At 38.4% G+C, this 15,543-nt stretch overlaps 1 pseudogene; it reads right to left on the reverse strand.

Moving 5' to 3' along the window:
- Window positions 1-13,742: 13,742 nt before the first annotated feature.
- On the reverse strand, window positions 13,743-14,203 carry LOC136224880 (copper transporter 1-like; annotated as a pseudogene).
- Window positions 14,204-15,543: the final 1,340 nt, after the last annotated feature.

Raw genomic sequence — 15,543 nt, forward strand, 5'->3', positions numbered from 1 at the left:
AATTGGTTTTGTATAGTTTTTCTATTATCCAACTAAATAATGCTAAGCTTTCTGTCTTCAAACTATATAAAAGTTAAACTTCTTAATAAATCTTTAATGGAGTATTATATTCATCTGTTTATTTATTTATTTTTATTTTTTTGAACGATGTTTATTTATTTATTTTAAATTCATTGTATTATCCTTATTTTTATTTAGAATGCAACTAAATAGTGCTAATTGTAATGGGTTTTTGTATTATAAATAAATAATGCTAATTTTATTTTTTTACAATTATATAATGGATTTTTATGACGTTAAAATATTAAATGTTCTTATCTTATAATAAAAAATCTTAAAAAAAAATTGTGTATGTATTCTGTTCGGTCCAAACATGAACTGAACCGGACCGATCAAAATAATTCGGTTCGGTCTGGTCTTAAAAAATATATGTAATTTAGTTTGGTCCAATTTGCTTCGGTTCGGTTTTTAGACCATGCTTACGCCTCATGATCATAGTCTTTTCCCCACAAACAAAACAATGCAGTTTTAAAGCAAACAATGTAATTTCAAACCTAGTTAATAATTGTTAGAAAATGTGGATTAGATCCGAATTGAAACGATACTTTGGTTCTCTCAGTAGTGTTTTCTTGAGTCCACTATCAATAGGCAGTAGCAATGAGTTGATTAATTAATTGTACATACAATATCCATATCGATCACTATGTTAGGAAAAAGGCCCATATCTCTAGAAGATAGCTTTGGTGGAAAGAATACAACTAAAGAAATAGCTACAAAGTCAAAAAGATTTAGAAAAAGTTGCTTTATTTCAACTCAATTGGTCTATTTTCTCCACGACCTGATTAAGTCTTTTGCCTTCCTCATCCTTGAATGCTAGTATCTTTTTATGCCCTTTCAGTATCACTTCAACATATTTATGTTCTAATGTATCACATGTAACCTTATTTGACTCTCCTTGCCCTTTGAGCTTATTCAAATGCTCAGGTAGCATTTCAATTTTCGGAGTTATTTCCTCAGTCCGTCTTTCTTCCTTAACTAATTCTGCTTCTTCTCCATTATTTCTTACCCAATCTGCTAGTTCTTTCTCTAAATTACAGTTCTTTTTGCAATCAAATTCCTTTTAGCCGACATGATTTCCTGCTGTTGTTTCATCATGTCACCTACCATTAACATTATTATTTTATACCAGATAACATCATATTTCTTTACTGATTCATCATCAAACAAAACTCTTTAGAACTCCAGTAGTCAGTTTTTTTTTTTTTTTTTTTTTGGGGGAGACTAACTGATTCGTCAATACGTAGCAAAACAAAAAACACCAACTAGGTGGTTAGTTCAAACACCAAATAATTTAATTCATCAACACAGTTGCACTTTCCGTGCTTGTTCGCTTGCAAGAGTTTCACTTTCCAAGTCTGCATTCGGTGCTGCATTAATCCAGTGTCTTATGAATCTTCTTAGACGTCTAAGAAGCCCATCCCTCTCTCTCTCCCGCAGGCCTTTCCTAATTACATGAGCCCATCTATTTTGTGTTGCTCAAAGTCCCCAAATCCTTAAAATGCCCCATCCTCAATCTCATAAGGAAAACTTGTTATGCAATAGTACAAGAAATTTATTTAATTCTATATGACAAATCTGCATTCACATCTTAAGCATGTGCTTCAAGCGAACGGAAAGGGTAAAACAAAATTTATGATGTTGGGAACAAATGTGTCTAAGCATAAAGGTTGGAAATGGACTTTAAAGGTTCAGAGAATGCCTTATAAAATGAGTTTCGAGATACAAAATAAGACGAAATGAAAGTCTAAAGTGAAGTTCAGGAGGTTAAGAACATATTTATATAAACATTTATTATTGAGGAGTCTCTCCTCTCATTATTGATAAATATAAAAATGTATAATAATTTTAATGATAAAATAATAAATAAAAATGAATACGAACAGTATTATTAGAAATAGGCTTAATATACAAATAACCCCCTAAACTTGTCCAAATTTTGCAACTGCCCCCTTCAACTTTCAATTGTAACAACTTACCCCTCGAACTTGTCTAATTGTAACAATTTACCCCTTAAACTTGTCCAATTGTAAAATATAACCCCAAATTGCTGACATGGACTACAATTGAAGAGACACGTGAAATGCAAAATCTCCAACGCTCTCGTGGAGTATGATAAGCAGATCTTTGGCGTGATACGAATCCGGGGAAACGTTTTTACTGTTGCTTCAAGTACGGGATAAAAAAAATCCCAATTTGGGGTTATGTTTTACAATTGAACAAGTTTAAGGGGTAAGTTGCTACAATTGAAAGTTGAGGGGGGCAGTTGCAACATTTGGACAAGTTTAGGGGGTTATTTGTGTATTAGGCCTTAGAAATAATATGTATTAGTCACTTCTTAGAGAGTGGATTAAGAGTTTAATATTGAGCATGAAGTATTAACACAATCAGAATAGAATAATGATTATTTGTTAACGTTGATTTCAATTTCCATGATCTGACAACTTTAAAAAGTAAAAATTAATTTTTTGTAATTAGTTTTCTTAAATAAATTGTGTGAAAGCTGAGTTAAAATTTATATTCAATCTTCAAAATTATCTATAATAATATCAAGTAATAATTGAAATTATGTCAAATTACTATAGTTTATAAATTAGTTGTCTAAAATATATATTTTTACACTTAATATTGACAAGCGAAACGCGATTTGCGTCTTCAACACAGTTCACCATCGCCGCCCCGCCTACCAGAATCTCCGCCGTAGGGACCTTCTAGCTCCGACGTCGGCCCGCTTTCTCTCTCCGCCGCCGTCGGTTGTGGGAGGTCGTCTGTCCTTCCGGCGCTGTGTGGTGTCTGTGAGGGTTGTGATTTCGCACGGTTTTCTTCCTCATGCGCGGATTTCGTTTCTTGCCGTTCGTGAAGTTTCTTGCTCCGCCGATCCTGCCGCCGCCTTTGCCGCCGCTCGTCGGTTTCTGGTGTGCCAGAGTCGCCTTCCCTCTGCTTCAGTTTCCATCGTCGGCCTGGGTATTTCGTCCAGTTTGGATCTGCTTCTACTGCTTCGGCAGTCGGGTGAGTTATTTCCAATCTTGCTGTCTCTGTTCTGCTCTTGGCTGAATTTGTGCTGAATTAGGGTGTGGTTTGATTGTTTGGATTGCCTTGGATCTTGATTTGCCCAGTGTTGCTCTTGTTGGTTTGTGTTTTGGTTTATTGATCTGTTTTGTCTGGGCCTTGAGTTTGGAGGAACTGTTGCTTGGGGCTGTGCTGGTTGTTTTGAGTGCCCTGGTTTTTGGTTGTCAGTCTGTTGTCTGTCATTTTTGTTGCTTAGTTTCTGTTGTTTTTGATGGCTGGTGTGGTGAAGGCAATAGGCAACTTGTCGTTGTCGGATGGTGAGGAGGAAGCCCTGGATCTTAGTGGGCCGTCATCCAATCCTATTGCTAAAAATGGAGGCCTAACCTTGATTGGTCGGTTTCTCACAGAGCGTTCTATTAATACTGTAGCTATGATGGCTAGAATGGCCACGATATGGAGGCCAGGCAGGGGAGTGGCTATATCAGAGCTATCCAACAATAAATATGTCTTTGAATTTTATCACGCTATTGATTTGGCACGTGTGGTGGAAGGGGGCCCGTGGTCCTTTGATAATCACTTGCTTGTGGTTTCTCTCTGGAAAGATGAACCGTCGCCTGACTTGGTTGAGCTGTATATTGCCGATTTTTGGGTTCAGATTTATGACTTACCTATTGGGTCTATGTCGGAGGGAGTGGGTAGACAGGTTGGGGATTTTATTGGTAAATTTCAGGCTTATGATATCAATAATAACATCGGGCTACGTAGGCAATTCATGAGGCTAAGAGTCTCTATTGATGTGAGGAAGCCGCTAAAGAGGATGAAGAAAATCCGTAAAGGAAAGGAGGAGTGGGCTTATATCTCGTTCAAATATGAAAGATTGGGATCATTTTTCTATATATGCGGCCTGTTGGGTCACACTGATAGATTTTGTGATAAGATTTTCACTCTAAAACCAGAGGAGATCACTAGGGAATGGGGGGACTGGTTGAAGGCTCATGTACGCAGGGGTGGGGATATGTTGAGTGTGAAGTGGCTGAGAGAACCGGGTAGCCAGGCTATGGCCTTCAATTCTGGTGGAGGACCTACTCTAGAAACCACTGTTAAAACCTTGAAAGTAGAGCAGTCGAGTGGGGGTAAGGAGGTGGGGAAGGAGAATATTCCCGGGGGTCAGGAGGGGGCAAAACTGAAGGGTAAAGTGGCAGCAGGAATAGGGAACCTAAATATTCAGCCAGTACAGGAGGGGGAGATAGTGAATATGGCTATGGATAGTGATGATGAGGGACTTGAGTTGGCAGATGATCAAAAGCGTAGGCGTGCAGGCTCGGATTCGATATCAGTCCAGGCTATTGTGAATAAGCTGCAGGGGAATGGGTCTAATCAGGTACTTAATATTCCGAAGGGGATAGTTTCTACGAGCCAAATAGATTCTTCTTCTTCATATGATACAGAAACGGCGAGGTCTGCGGAGCAGGCCCGCCGAGGGTTATGAATTACCTAAGCTGGAACTACCGGGGGTTGGGGAACGCCCGGGCAGTTCGGTCTCTCGGTGAGCTTGTTAAGACAAGTAAGCTGGATTTGGTCTTCTTGATTGAAACTTTGGTTACTAATTCCTCTATTGATGGGTTACGGAGGAAGTTTGGATTTGAAGGTTCTTTTGCAGTCGACTGTAGGGGTAGGAGCGGGGGTATTGCCCTACTTTGGAGGAAGTCTGACATGGCTTCAGTGGTTTCTTTCTCGGATCATCATATTGAAGTTCAGATGCATGATGCTGAGAAGGGGGATTGGAGGTTGGTAGGTTTCTATGGTCATTCTAACCGAGCGGATCATGTGTGGTCCTGGAGTCTCCTGACTCAACTGTGCTCATGCTTGATTCTCCCTTTGTTGGTTATTGGGGATTTTAACTGCATTCTTTCTGATTCAGAGAAGGTTGGGGGTCCAGGCTACCCTCAGGGGCTGATGCGTCGGTTCTAGGAGGCGGTGGAAGAGAATCTTTTGATTGATCTCCCTACACAGGGCAGTCAATTTACGTGGGAAAGGAGTCGGGGTTCTAGATTGTGGGTCAGGGAGAGGTTGGATAGGGCTGTGGTCACTAGTGCCTGGGCGGACAGATTCCCAACACATCGGCTTCGGACTCTAATCTCAGCTTATTCTGACCACGCACCCATTTTTTTAGAGTTCGATAATCCGGTTAGTAATGTGAGGCGTAACCACTTTCGTTTTGAACAAGAGTGGCTTTTAGACCCTGAGTTCAAGGTATTGGTGAGGTCTTGTTGGCTAATCAATAACTGTCATAACCTTGCTGCAAAGCTGGCTGCCTGTGCCAGCAGCATGGAACAATGGGGAAAGAAGTATCGGCTGAGGTTTAGAAAGAAAATTGAGGGATGCAAGAAGAAGTTGGATAGGCTTGTGGATAGCAATGTTCCGGCTGATGTGGTCAGTTTTCTTTAGGCCAAGAGTGAGTTGAATTCCCTTCTTGATTGTGAAGCTAGATATTGGCAACAAAGGGCTAAGAATTTCTGGCTACAGGAGGGGGACCAAAATACTAAGTTTTTCCATGCCTATGTCAAAGCTAGAAAGCAGAGGAACACCATTCGCCACCTTAAGGATATGAACGGCCTGGTAGTAGAAGGAGTTTATGATATGGGGATTATTGCCAAAGCTTATTTCTCTGATCTGTTTGCTGGTCCTATTAGCCCATGTTATGATGCTGTGGATACCCTTGTCCCTCTTGTTATGCCTGAAATGCAGGCTGACCTGTGCTCCCTTTTTGCTTCTGAAGAATTCAAGATTGCCATGTTTCAAATGCACCCTGATAAATCCCCTGGTCCTGATGGGCTAAATTCGGGCTTCTTTCAACATTTTTGGGACCTCATCGGTCCCGAGATTGTTAATGCATGCAAGGGCTATCTGGCCCGAAAGGAATTTCCCCCACATCAAAATGACACAATAATTGTTCTTATCCCTAAAATTGATAGGCCTGATTGTATGAAGGATTTTCGCCCTATTTCCCTGTGCAATGTCCTTTATAAATTGATTGCCAAGGTCATGGCCAATAGGCTCAAGTTTGTCTTACCTTTCCTGGTGTCTGGGTCTCAATCAGCTTTTGTCCCTTACACTTTATGAAGAGAAAGAATATGGGTAGAATTGGTGAGGTGGCCCTAAAATTGGACATTAGCAAGGCCTATGATAGGGTTGATTGGACCTTCCTGAGACTTGTTATGCAAAAATTAGGCTTTCCTAGACAGTGGATTGATTGGATCATGTTATGCATTTCTACTGTGGAGTACTCTGTGTCGATTAATGGTACATTTATGGGCCCGATAAACCCTGGTAGGGGCCTGAGACAAGGCGATCCTCTGTCGCCGTACCTATTTATACTGTGTGCTGAAGTCTTATCTAACCTGATTAAAAGGGCAGCGAATGAGGGTTCCCTCCATGGGTGCCTCATTGCTAGGGGTGCGCCAACTATTACACACTTGTTTTTTGCAGATGACAGCTTCCTGTTCTTCAGGGCTTCTTGGATGAATGTAACAAAATTGGGATGATTTTATCCGAGTTTGAGGCTGCTTCTGGTCAGGCTATCAACCTGCAAAAATCTGGAATTTTCTTTAGTCCGAATGTTGGCCTGGATCTGCGAAATGAGGTATGTAACTCTCTTCAGGTCTTTCATCCTCTGGATACTGGTCGCTATTTGGGTCTCCCTTCACTTATTGGGAAGTCCAAAGTAGCAATTTTTAGTTTCGTTAAAGATAGACTCAGGAAGAGGTTAAGTGCGTGGTCATTTAGATTCCTTTCTGCAGCGGGTAAGGAAGTGCTAATTAAGGCGGTTGCTCAGGCTCTGCCAACTTTTTGTATGAGTGTGTTTAAATTACCTAAATCCCTCTGCCTGGATTTGGAGAAGATAATGAATTCTTTTTGGTGGGGTATGAAACCAGAGGGCAGGAGATCGATTCATTGGCAAAGTTGGGATAGGCTTAGCAGGGATAAGAATGAGGGGGGTTTGGGTTTTAGGAACCTCCAAAAATTCAATCTAGCCTTATTAGGTAAACAGGCCTGGAAGTTGATGGTTACTCCAAATTCTTTAGTGGGTAGAATGTTCAAAGCTAAATATTTCCCTAGAGACCCTTTTCTTTCCTCCAAATTGGGCAATAATCCTAGTTTTGTTTGGGGGAGTGTTTGGAGAGCCATTGAGGTACTGAGACTGGGAGTTAGATGGAGAATTGGGGATGGTAAGTCAATATATGTGTGGAAAGACCCATGGGTGAATACTGTGGCACCTTTTAGGATCCAGGGGGATGTTGTTATGGAGCAGGATGATACAAAAGTGGCTGACCTGTTTATTCAAGGTAGGAAAATCTGGGATAGAGGGAAGGTGGAAGAGTTATTGACCGAGGCAGATGCCAAAATTGTCTGTAGGATGGTTTTACCAACCAGAGAAGTAGAAGATGGACCAATGTGGAATTTCACCAAAAATGGCATGTACACAAGTAAATCAGGGTATAGAGCGTTTTGTGATGGATATAGTGATGTGAATCAGGATGATGGGTGGAGTAGAATTTGGAAGATGCATGTTCCCCCAAAAGTTAGAATGTTTGTGTGGAAGTTGGCCTCGGGCTGTGTGGCCACTAGACATAGATTGGCAGGGAGGGGGTTGTCAATTCCAACGCAGTGCCCCTTCTGTCACTCTGATACTGAGCATGACCATCATCTCTTTGTGGATTGTGTATACGCCCAAGAATGTTGGAACCTATCCGGGATCAATACGGATGTATTCCAACCTGATTATCTAACGGGTTCTATTTTTCAGGTACTCTTGTCCAATGATCAGGAAACCATAACCAAGGTGGCAATGACGCTTTGGGTCATTTGGAATCAAAGGAATCAGATAGTCTGGGAGAGCAAAATCCAACTACCAGAAACGGCTATCTCTCTTGCGGATAACTACCTTGCTGCCTGGCGCCAGTCCCAGATGAAGAACCTCCCTGTTGCTGCCCGTCACCGGTCCACGCCCTCAGTGGCCCAATCCGATGTCAGCATCGCACAGAATCGCCCAAGTCTAGATCCTCAGGCGGGCCAACCAGTCACCGCCCGCCCTGCTGTGCAACGAAGGCTGCCCACTTCCATCATCATCGACGCCAACGCCAATGCTAACACCGTTGCCCATCGGCTTGAGCAGACGGCGCGGACGACAATGCCACAGGTACGACATATTAGCTTGTCTCGCCCCCCTTTAGGCTTCGTCAAATGCAATTGTGACGCGGCTACCTTTAAAGCTGACGCTCGAAATGGGGTGGGAGCTTTACTTAGATCTTCGGATGGATCCTTCATGGCTTGTCGTAGTCGCATAATCCCTATTGTTGATGATATTAGGGAAGCTGGAGCATTAGCTCTACGTGAGGCATGGCATTGGTGTGTCTATCTTAATTGTATTAATGTCTTGTTTGAAAGTGACTCTTTGATTGTGGTTAATAGTGTCAATTCGGTTGATCCAGACTTGTCTGTTTATGGGTCAATTATTCAGGATTGTAAGGTTTTATTAAGTAGTCGACACGATTATAAAGTGTCTTTCTCTCCACGCCTAGCGAACAGGGGCGCTCATGTTGTTGCACGACATGTCCTGTCCAATGCTAGCGAGTTTGTTTCTTTTTCTGCTCCGGCTTGGTTGCAGGAAACTATTGTTGCTGATTCGATTTAAGGAATGAATTTCATCTTGTTTCAAAAAAAAAAAAAAAATATTGACAATTTGTTCAATTTAAGAAATAATCTATCAAATTAATTGTTTTCTCTATCATGAATTTTTATCATCTACAATTTACATATGCTTCATTTTATTAGCTATTGTAACAAATCACAAACATATTATGACGTAAAAACAAATAAAATAAATATACAAGATGGAGAAAAAAATCAAATATTTCACAAACATACGATTTGGGGAAAAAAATATGAGTTAGACAAAAAAAAATTCTAATATTTCACACAGTTTATAAATATTAATCTTTAATTCTATTATTAAATCAGAAAAATTATATTTTTTTTTAGAATCAACTGATATGCAATTGGTACATAATAAAGAATAAAATATCAATTGTAGTTTTGTTGAATTGTATTTAACGATTTTAAATTTAACCCGAAAACTTTATTGAATAAAAATGTTTGTTGATATTAAATTATTAAATTAAATAAAAATGTTATTCTTAAATTTAAAAAATGTATAAACCAAATTATTCCTATACAGAAATTCGAGCATATAAAAGTTAATTACCAAAATACCCACCCAAATCTCATATATAAACAAGATGATTTATGAAAGAAACCCTGGCCTCCCAATCTCATATATCTGCAAGAGCTCTCCACCAACATTGTCTTCTTTTATTTATAAAACCTCTTTTATTATCCATCTAAGTCAATCACACCGATCTTCAGTCATCAAATGAACGGATTCTCTATCTCAGTCATCAAATGAACTATTGCTTTCATTTACAGAAAAGCCGTTGTTCAGCCTGTGCTTTTCCACCAAAAGTATGTATACTCTCTTTGGCTCTCCTTTTCCAAGATTCCAAACTAATTTTTAGTTTATTTTTCTATCTGGCCAAAGGTGGTACTTTAAATATATATGTATGACTTTTTCTTTTTTACTTTGAACTACCCCATTGAGTTTATACATATAATGCTTTGTTAAATTTGGGGTATACTTGCAATATGGTAGAATGACTGTCTCAGTAGATCATTTATGTTGCAAACAAGATTGTTTAAATTTGTATTCTTGCTTAGAGAGAGGTAGACATATGTAAGGATATAGCTATTGAATTTTTTTTTTTTTATCAAAACCAATGGAGAAATACGAATAGATCTATCTTCGGATTATTAAGAAATCAAAAGAAATTTTAACCGATCTAGAATGATAGTAAAAAATCCAAATCCCTCTCGAAAACACATGAATTTAATTTAGTTAATTTTGTGCAGGAAAAATGACATTGAAAAAACACGAAGAAAATCAATGTCAAGATATGAGTTGTTCACCGGATCTTGAGAAACAGAAAGAAAGAAAAAGTATATTGAAGCACTGATTGCACAATGTCACCCGCGAAAACAATTGACAGGGAAGATGCAGGCTAAGAAGTTGACGTTTTGTTAATGAATTTAAGGAAGATGATAAATGGGACTTGAGTCCATTGATTCAGCCACAGTTCTGATATAATTCCTATCTGAATACCTTATTTGGTTGAAGGCAAAAATGAGAGGATATGCTGAATGATGGAGTTTGGCAGACCACTGATTCGGTCTTCTTTCTAGCCTCTTATTTCCATTTGCCCAGTCTTGTTTTGTTTACTAAAAAGGTCGAATGTTGCAGAACCTTTTACTATATGAAAGGACTATAAACTATCTTAGTATGTGGATATGCAGCACATTTAAGCTGCTCGGACTAGTGCTACTTCAATGGCTGCATATGGACTAGTGCTACTTCAACAGCTACTGTATATGTTTGACCATACAGCACATAGTCTCCATGGTTTTGCAATTGATCCATCTGGTTACTCAAAAGAACAAAAAATGACATTCCAAAACTGCTTGTTCAATGTCATCAGCGAAAATTGTCCTTTCTAACAAAAGACTACAATTAAGTTGAGGTTTAAATTATTAATTTCTTGTTTAAATCTGTATTATTTCAACTACTAATTTCTTGTTGAAATTCAAAACCTAAATTGATCCTTGTATATTCAATGGGCTAGAGCTTGTAAGTAATCTTATAAAGTATATTGAATTTGTTTAATTAGATCCACATTTACAATTAGATCATTGCCTAGCAATAACATTAATTTTGTTAAGAAAGACAATTTCTCATTCTTATTCATTTAAACAAAGTCCACATGAATCGCAAATAACATCCATGCCCCATATATTTATTCCATTCAGTAGAAATGTTAGTTTGAAAGTTTCTTTTGTTCCTTTGTTTTAATTAAAGAGGTTGGAAGCCTTTACCAACTATCCCGGGGCAACCTAACGAGGTCAGCACCCCCCAAAACCGAGAACAACAGGCCCAAATATTATTAAAAAGAAAATAATGTCACGAAATGTAATACAAAAGAATAGAAACATAGAAAGGATGAAATGAATATAAAGTAAAGAATAAAACTCCCAGCAGAACCGATTTTGCGGGAAGCACGGAAAATCTGTACAAATGAAATATGAGATAAAAGGAGGAGACTGCTGCCAAATTGTTGCCTTCACGAAAGATATGCCATGCGAACAACTGCATGGTGGAAAAAGTGTCAAGTAGTTAACCCAGTCCGGACGCAGATGCCAAAGAACCCGACTGGTCCGAGTCACGACCGTGGTAATGACCGAAGTAGAGTCAGAGTCCAGCCAAAGGAGGCAGATCCCTTTCGCCCTTGCTAAAATACCAAAAATGACCACCTGTAGTTCCGCTTCAAAAGGTGCGCAAGAGGAAAGTGTGGGATCACAAATGCTCTCGTCGGATGACCCCTTTAGTTCCGAAACAGCTGAGGACGCGACAGAACCATCAGTGTTAAGCTTCGTCTGGGGAGCCCAAATAACATTCAATACCCCAGGTGCAATAGGAAGGCGCAGAGCAACTGAGAGCTGATCCAAGACGTGTCTATCAAGAGTGGAATTAAAGGACGTAGCTTGGCTGTCGTGCAATGACTTTCAAATGGCGCTCCAAAGATCCCTAAGAAAAATATGAACATTTGGGGTGACGGAGTCAAACATAGCGATGTTTCTAGTGCGCCAAAGCAAGCACATACCGATGACCAAGCTGGCACCCCAAATGTCAGCAATTTGCGGACTAAATTGCTGAGACTGAAACACTTGTTGTAGTCCATCGTCAATCAGTCTAGATGTAAAACAAAAAGCGACATGACTGCTTTCCAAACAACCTGTGCAAACCGGCAGCGAACAAATAGATGGTCTCCGGTTTCAGAATGCTGACAGTAGACACACCTTGACATGATGAACAGACCGGAGAGAGTCATGCGTCAAAAGACGTCGTCTAATGGCGCGCCAACAAGAAAATGAACGCAAGGGAGGAAGAAAATGTTTCCATATAAAATTAGCCCAAGCCACCCTAGGACGAGCTCCACGCAGTAAGGAGTAGAAGCTCCAAACCGTGACCCACCCCTTCTTCGATTTAGGCCAAACAAAAACATCTGAAGGGTCATATCTTTAATGCTAAGGATGTCCGAAAGATGAGAGTAGACACTAATAGGTAGCTCTCACCATCCCGAGGAATGCTCAAAATAATTTAGAACCGAATAATTGATCAAGGATGTGTCCCCAAGATTCAGATTCAAGCGCTCCCAAAATGAAGGGAGGATCCAGGAATCGGTCCAAAAGCTTAGCATTGAGGTCACGTCAATCAACCATAAACAATGCGAGTTCACCTCCTTGAAAACTCCCTTTAGTGATGACCAAACCGAGAACCCGATAGGAGAGCAACGCGGAGAGCAAGCGCGGGTAAGAAAACGAGATTTCAGAATGTTTAGGGGAAATTCTTTAGAGTCAATTAAGTCCCAACAGAAACGGCTCAGCATGGCCTGATTCAAAACAAAATAATCCTTCATACCCAACCCTCCTTCATTAATTTCGTAACAGCACACATATCCCAAGAAGACGAAATTGTAGGTCATTAATTTATCAGATGAAAGCTGGAAAATCGAGTTCAAAATTTAAGACTGAAATGTCTTTTATATTGTTTGTTTGTCTGTGCCCGTGCAACTTAGGTAGCAGTTAAAAAATTATTGAATGTTACCACATTAAGTGAAGAATGAAACTTTTTTAGCATGTCTAGTAATTCAAACTTTGATAAAAAACCATGAACATAATAACAGATTATAGCTGGAGCACATTATATGATCATACAATTGTTTTTTTTTTTATAGATGATCATACAATTGTTAAGTTGCTTTAATTAATATAATACTCATTCGTAATCTCCTAAATGATTATTTATTGAGGGACACAACAATTTTAGCCTTTTTACTCATTAAAATCTTGACATTGCATCTCTATATTTCAGTTTCACCGCATTTATGCCCTTTATTTTGATTATTATTGAAATTAGAATTTCAATAATAGTATATATATATATATGTCAAATTTTACTAACAGTAGTAGCTTGAACTTAATTGTCATGGTGAGATCCACACAAAATGTCTAACTAATTTTTCAACTATAAGTGGAAAACTTGAAGTCATCTTGTATAGATCTCTAAATAAAGTTGCAATTAACTTTGACTATAGTTAATCAACCTAATTATTGTTTTTTTTTTCATATTTCCTCTCTGGACTAGTAGCTATGCTTTATTGTTGTTTTAGGTTGTTTTATGTTTTTATGTCTTTTTTTTTTCCTTTGTACAATGGTTTTAGTCTCTTTGTAGATTTGGTAAGGGTTGATTTCTAAAGTTTATTTTCTGGTTATAATTATTGTGTTTTAATCCAATAAAGTTATAAGTATTTTTATATATAAAAAAAACTTTTATTATCATCTAATTAAAAGTAGAAAAGAAAACGAAAAATACGGCACTGAAAATGATCAATTACACTGCTAATCAATTTATGCTAAATAATACAAATTACTACTAAATTACAATAAGAAAAACAAAACCCTCAATGATTAATTTCACTTTCAATTCTGAAAATCAACCTAATTATTGATCAACAACTCATCGGAGGAAGATCAGAAGTTTTGATGGTGGGAGAGATTTTCTTGAAAAGCCGACTGCCGAAAAGCAAAAAACCAAGTGTATGACCAGCAACAGCAACCGAGAAGACACCACCATTAAAAGACATGACGGCCAACATAACCATATAGGCCAAGCCAACCCTTAGAGCGTGCATTAAAGTCTGGATTACACCGGCAGTGAAATCAGAGGAACCAGGTTTTATAATTTGACAATGAGAAAGAAACTCAACAAGAAAGGAGAGAACAAAAACTAAAATTAAAGCTAGAACATACATTCCACTTCTAGTTCCATGCCATCCTGAGAAGAGAATTAGAGCATCTTTTCCCCAATAGAATGTCATGTGCATCATCATCTTATGATGTGAAGGCATTCCACCTGTGCTGTTGTTGTTCATGTTCATGCCTGACATGTGTTATGATTACCATGATTCATGTCTGTTACTGTTTCAGCTTAATGAATTAGGCAGTGGAGAGGGAGAAGAGGAAGAGGCGGATGAGAAGGAGGAGGAGCAAATCATAACACATGCTGAGATTGTATAGTACAATGATACATGATGGACTATCCTTCTAAGTTTTACTATGTACTCCACACACCAAACTTGTGCTATCTCTATTTCCAAGTCAATTCTTCTAAAATAACTAATTAATATATATAAAAAAACTCAATTACATCATGATTCATAACACACTTTAAATTATAATTACAAGTCAATTGTATTTAAATTACAATATAATATTCTTGGAGTAATTTAATGTTACTTTGTCCCTATAAATACACACATTTTAGCCTTCCACATGCTTGGCTTCTTTTAGAGGTTTTAAGACAACACAAGTAAAATTGCAGCTATATTGATATTTGAGTGAGTCCAGATAGTCTATTTAACAAACCTTTACTTGCTAATATTAGATTGAGTTCGTGTGATTTGTTTGCAACATATGTACAATTTTATTATCTTTATTACGATAACATGTAAAAGTATAGAAGATACGAGTCATGTTACAAGCCCATTGCCACCTAGTCAAATTCCTTATTTTATTAACAGTCTAACAAGTGGCAGAGGTACTATTCTACAAATTATACTGTATTTATTTAATTTAATAATAGAATCACATCACATCATCACATGCTTAAGTGATTGTGCATCAAATTGATTGTGGAAAGCAACAAGTTTAAATCTGAAATACTGCGGGAGGGAATTCCAACATGCATACGTTATTATCCCTAAATCAGTTTCAAGGTTTCAAATCCAAAAGACATTTGTCTATTAACGATTGATTTCCACAACTCCAATTTTGAAGCAACTGAAGTTTTGGAATCCACGTTTAAAGCTTTGAACTTTTAGATCGGCTTCAACAACAAACTGTCAATCTAAGACATTCCTTTTATGTGTGTGCCTTGTTTGGTTGCTGAAAGTTGGCTTGCTTCCTCTTTAATGAATTCCAATAATTGAGAGCATAGATGAGTACTCTCCTTCACCATTGGCAGCCCTTGATTTTATAGGCAGCAAATAGAGGACTATATTTTAGATCAATATTTTCTTTACCAACCTCTTCCACCCTTGGAGTTAGGTGCCTATCTTGTTGGTTTGAACATGTTATTATACTTCTACTTTCTATTTCTCTCTCGTTGAAAGAAGAGAATTTCCTTTGAAGAGAGACATTCGGCTCTCGAGGCTCTTTAACCCGATCGGTGGAGCCTCTGCTCATAACATGTTTTACATTTACCTGCATTAAGTGTGCAAATGAAATTTATCAATGTAAAATAGACTAAGT

The sequence above is a fragment of the Euphorbia lathyris genome, chromosome 3, assembly GCF_963576675.1.
Source record: "Euphorbia lathyris chromosome 3, ddEupLath1.1, whole genome shotgun sequence".
NCBI classification, from domain to species: Eukaryota; Viridiplantae; Streptophyta; class Magnoliopsida; order Malpighiales; family Euphorbiaceae; genus Euphorbia; species Euphorbia lathyris.